The following is a 5,996-nucleotide window of genomic DNA, read 5'->3' on the forward strand; positions in this document are numbered from 1 at the left end:
GCCCCCTTAAAGTACTTACCCCTTCATTGTGCCCCCTTCACAGTTGTAATACCCTATCTGTGCCCCTTTCCAGTAGTAATGCCCTATCTGTGCCCCTTCACAGTTCTAATGCCCTCTTTGTGCCCCCTTCATAGTAATAATCCCTCTGTGCCCCCTTCATAGTAGTAATGCCTTCTGTGCATTGCGCCCCCTTCACAGTAATAATGCCCCTCGTACCCCCTTCACAGTAATAATGCCCTCTGTACCCTCTTCATAGTAGTAATGCCATCTGTACACTGTGCCCCCTCCATAGTAGAAATGCTCATTGTGCCCCTTTGTTTAAAAAAAAAAAAAAAAAAAAAAACACAGTAACTACCCACCTTGTCCCGTTCCTGAAGCTCACATACCTCTCTTCCCTGCAGGCACAGATCGCTCTGCAGCAAGGTGTGGGCGGAGCTTTTGCAGATTTCCGGGCTGCAGACTCCTCCCACAAAAGGCTGGCAGCGCGATCTGTGCCTGCAGGCTGAATGGTGGAGCGGGCAGAAGTCTTCCTGCTTCACCATTGAGAGTGCCACTGGCCTGAAGGAGGGGAGGAGCGCGGGGAGGGACAGGACCCAGCGCTCCAGCAATGAGCGCTTTCATCTGTATTGATGGAAGCGCTCATTGCTTCTGGACTCTGGCACCCCCTGAGAAAGGCACCTGGAGCGAACTGCCCCCCCCTTAGCACGCCACTGGGTGGAATCTGATTGGTTGCTATGGGCAACTAAGCCAGTTCTACTTTACACCTGTTTTGATAAATCTTCCCTCCTAATCTCAATGAGCACTATGTCATGCTTCATTTAGCCTGCAGTGGTGCTTTTTAGGAATGATCATGGCTGTCGAAATCAGATTGGTGGGGTCCTACGCCTAGAACGCTTGCCGAATGCCTGACTGAAGGGGCTGCGGTGCTTACCTTCACCAGGCACAGTGTGTTACATTTGGTAGTGGTTGCACCTTGTTTCCCAGCTCAATCTAATTCACTTGAAAAGGACTGAGGCGCAGTACCAGACATGGCCACTACCAAGTCTACGGCGCTGTGTCCAGTAAACAGTGAAGGGGATGTAGCGCTTTCTGGAGCCCTTCAGTCAGTTGATCGTCGGGAGTGCTAGGAGTTGGACCCCCACCGGTCTGATAATGATGGCCTATCCTAGCCGCACAGATATCATAGGAAAGGTGTCTTCCCAACTTTATTAGACTGGTGAGCTCCCGGTTTATTCAGAAAGCAGAGCAGTGCATTGTGGGAGTTCAGAGGATAATTACACGATAAGGCCACATATGTCCGACATCGAGGAGGAGCTAAATGGGTGTCTGATAAAAAAAAAAATCCCAGTTTTTATTTAGTGTAAAAAAAAATGTCTGCCCTGTTTTGGTAATGGGGTTGTCTCATCTGAGACCATGGAGCGTATCGCTAGGATATGCCCCCATTGTCTGATGGGCGCAGGACTCACCGCTGGGACCTGCAGCTATATCGAGAACAGAGCGGGCCAAAGTGGTGGCTGGAGAACTCCGGTCCGGCCACCACCAAGCTCTCTCCCCATAGAAGTTATTGGGAGCGGCCACCGCTCTAATTCACTTCTATGGGCTTGACTATTTTCGGCGGTCTCATAGAAATAAATGGAGGGCAGCTGCACATGCGCAGTGCACCCTCCACCAGTTTCGGGGACAAGCACCTATCAGACAATAGGGGCATATCCTAGTGAAAAGGCCCTCATTGTCTTTAATTTTTTCTACATGCCAGTACATTAGGCTGTGTACTTACCTTAGTATGCCCTATCAACAGGAAATATTGGCCACACAGCACTTGGGGTCCTTTAATAGATACCCCGTAACGCAATTAAATCCTCAGGATAGGCTATCAATAGATGATCGGTGAGGGTCTGACACCCCACACCTCTGCCGGTCTGGTGTTTTGGAGAAGCTGTGAAAGTTGGTACCAAAACTACACAGCTCCGTCTAGTGGATGGATGTGATTACTGCAGCTCTGCTCCAATTGAAGTGAATGGGAGCAGTGCTACAGTAACCAGCTCTGTCCAATACATTACAGAGTTGTATAGTTCTTGCGCTATCCCCTTGTGGGGGTGTTGGGTGGCAGACCGCTGCCAATCAGATATTGGTGACCTATTGTGAAGATAGGTCATTGTGATAAATAGGTGGCCCTTCTTGTGACATACAGGTTAGTTGATTTTATGTGTTATGTCATGTATCCCATACTGTACTTATGTATACGTAGTCCCTCACACATGCAAATTACTTGATCCCTTGGAAATTCACTTGCAGCAGGAGGCCTAGAGGCAGCATGGATCTACATGGGCACATATCGTAGGCTGTAAATCCTTCCTGGTAAGACCTACATGTTAATCATTTTCATAATCACGTTTGGTACATCATGAGCTTCACAAATACCCCATACGTCCCCACGTAACAAAGATCTCCTGTAGAGCCTACATGTCTCGTTTTTAGTGTCTATACGATCCGTATGATGAAACGTGAATCAACTATAGTCATGTTTTGTTCATATTTTACATCTGCCAGTTGGATGGGGTGGTGGGGTGAGCATGCACCAGGATGGAAGGGGTTGTCCTCCCAACGCCCACCCCTGTTGTTGGAGATATAAAAATTTGGGATCACGAGGAGCATAGACATTTTAGGTGACACACGTTGGGAGACCCAGTCTGATTGGACGGTGTACATCTTCCCCGTCTCCGGGACTGCAAAGGACTTTTGCCATGCAACACACTAAGCTTTAGGCTTTCTGTTATTTCTCCTTATTATTTCCATACTGTCTTTGCACATGTACGGTATGTACAGATAGTATGTCTGTTTCTTTGTTTTTATAACCAGGTACTGTACCTTTTGCACATTAAAGTCTAAAACTTTAATGGTTTGCATTGTTGTTCTAACGAACCCAGGCACTCTCTATAGCAGGGATGCTCAACCTGCGGCCCTCCAGCTGTTGCAAAACTACAACTCCCAGCATGCCCTAATAGCTGTAGGCTGTCCAGGCATGCTGGGAATTGTAGTTTGGCAACAGCTGGAGGGCCGCAGGTTGGGCATCCCTGCTCTATAGAGTATAAGTGTGGCAGAGTGGGTCTTCAAGTGTTGGTGGCAGCAAGTTTGTTCGTGGGTGTGTGGACCGGTTGGGGGTGCGATTTATGCTCAATTGGCTGCCTGAGTGGAAGGTGGGTACAAGATTGAGTGAGTGGAGTAAAATAACCACTTGCAGTCACAGCCCCATCACGTGGTAGGATGGTACGGACATAATCATCAATATTAAAATCCCAGAAAACATCTTTAAGCCTTGCCAAAGAAAGTCTATAGGCCAGGCATCCTCAAACTACGGCCCTCCAGCTGTTGCAAAACTCCCAGCATGCCCAAACAGCCTACAGGTATAAGCCTATGCATTGTGGGAGTTGTAGTTTTGCAACAGCTGGAGGGCCGCAGTTTGAGGATGCCTGCTATAGGCAGTCTATTTATCCCCAGGACTGTGACGAGGGGACATCCTCTGCGTCTGCAGGAAAGAAGGTTTGTACCCAAACATAGAAGAGGATTCTTTACGGTAAGAGCAGTGAGAATATGGAACTCTCTGCCTGAGGAGGTGGTGATGGTGAGTTCACAAAAGAAGTTCAGGAGGGGCCTGGAAGCATTTCTGGAGAGTAAGGCTATTTTCACACTAGCGGCAGGACGGATCCGACAGGCTGTTCACCCTGTCGGATCCGTCCTGCCGCTATTTCGCCGTGCCGCCGCTCCGTCCCCATTGACTATCATGGGGACGGGGGCGGAGCTCCAGTGCAGCACGGCAGTGCACGGCGAAAGGCCGCCGGACTAAATATACTGCATGTCCGACTTTTTAGTCCGGCGGCCTCTCACCGCGCCGGAGCTCCGCCCCCGTCCCCATCATAGTCAATAGGGATGGAGCGGTGGTCCATCGGCACGGCAAAATAGCAGCAGGACGGATCCCACAGGGTGAACAGCCTGTCGGATCCGTCCTACCGCTAGTGTGAAAGTAGCCTAATAATGCAGTATTATAAGTTATAGGTACTAGAATTCTGGAGATAAAAGGGATTTAGTGGAATTGCTGAAATTGGAGTCTGGAAGGGATGTTTTCCTTTTCAGATGAGAAAAATTGTCTCCTTCCTCATGGCGTTTTTTTTTTTTTTTTACCTTCCTCTGGATCAAATTTGCAGGATGACAGGCTGAACTGGATGGACAGATGTCTTTTTTTTCAGTCTTACAAACTATGGGGGAGATTTATCAAACTGGTGTAAAGTAGAACTTGCTTAGTTGCCCATAGCAACCAATCAGGTTCCACCTTTCATTTTCCAAAGGAGCTCTGAAAAATGAAAGGTGGAATCTGATTGGTTGCTATGGGCCACTAAGCCAGTTCTACTTTACACCAGTTTGATAACTCACCCCTTAGTTCACTATGAACTGTACGTGTGAGCCAAAAGAACAGCCCAAACATGGTGTGAAAATAGACATATACATAGATACACGAGGTGCACAAGATCAAGTGATAAATTACCTCATCTTAATGTCTCGTCTCTAAGGCCATTAGGTGACACAGCGGCAACTGAGAGACAGTAGAGCCTCAGAGTACAGGGCTTTAAATACAGTCCACTACAAGCTAGCCATGTAAACCTTTAGGCTACATGCACATAATGAAAGTCTATGGGGCTATTCACATGGTCAGTGAATAGCAGCCATCAAAAAATAGGACATGTCCAATTTTTGTCCGTTTTCACAGCCAGGTGGACCACATTGGTATCAATGGGACTGTTTTTAATGGCTGGTTAGACTGGAGTTAAAAAAAGGTAAACTAGGACAATCTGACCTCATCCACTTTCACGTGCAGAGGCGGTCTCTCCTCTCTTCATTGAAAAGTACCTGCGCTCATAATGTCACCACGCGCTCATGGGGAACATCATTACTGCTGGGGCAACCATGGGGGACATTGTTACAGATGGAGCCACTATGGGGAACATTATGTTACTGAGGCAACTCCAGTGGTTGGGATATTTATAAAAAAAAAGCCATTGAAATTCATCCATTTTTCATGGCCATGCAAAACGGCCATTAAAAACGTACAGACGGCTAGAAAATGGTGCACAAATGGTTGAAAATGGCCATGAAAAACTGACTGTGTGTCTGTTTTTAATGATCGTTTTTCCCCCCACTGTCGTGTGCATGTAGCATGAAGGTGCCCATACACTGTCACCATAAACATGCGTGCTTGGACCGGCTGATCATGTACAGCATGGATGTCAAACTCATGGCCCTCCAGATGTTGCAAAACTACAACTTCCATCATTCCCTGATAGCTGTAGTATGCCCAGGCATGATGGGAGTTGTAGTTTTGCAACAGCTGGAGGGCCACGAGTTTGACATCCCTGATGTACAGTATGTGTTTTCAAATGGGGAGAGAGGAGAAAGCCGATGTCAGACACGTCTGATGATGACTTATATCCCAGGAAAACAAAAGGATCCATTTGTGACCCATACACTTTAGGCTACTTTCACACTTGCGGCAGAGGATTCCGGCAGGCAGTTCCGTAACCGGAAGTGCCTGTCGGATCCGGCAATCTGGACGCAGACGGATGCATTTGTGAGACGGATATGGATGCGGATCAGTCTCACAAATGCATTGCAATACCAGATCAGTCTTTCCGGTTGTCATCCGGAAAAACGGATCCGGTATTTATTTTTTTCCACAGATTTAATGGTCTGCGCATGCGCGGACGGAAAGAACGTATCCGTTTTGCCGGAACATTTGGGAGCACTAATGCATTTCAATGGTTCAGGATTTTTGGCCGGAGAGAAAACTTCAGCATGCTTCTTCTGCAAAAAAAGTTTGTAAAACAAATATGCAATTATTTTTTAAGTGATTTTTTTAATGCTGTTAACCTGTTGAGAGTAAGGGCGGAGTTCCATTGATTTATTAGATCGCCCAGAACTCAGTAGTTTGTTCGCCCCAGACGAAA

Source organism: Bufo gargarizans, chromosome 2, assembly GCF_014858855.1.
Source record: "Bufo gargarizans isolate SCDJY-AF-19 chromosome 2, ASM1485885v1, whole genome shotgun sequence".
Lineage (NCBI taxonomy): Eukaryota > Metazoa > Chordata > Amphibia > Anura > Bufonidae > Bufo > Bufo gargarizans.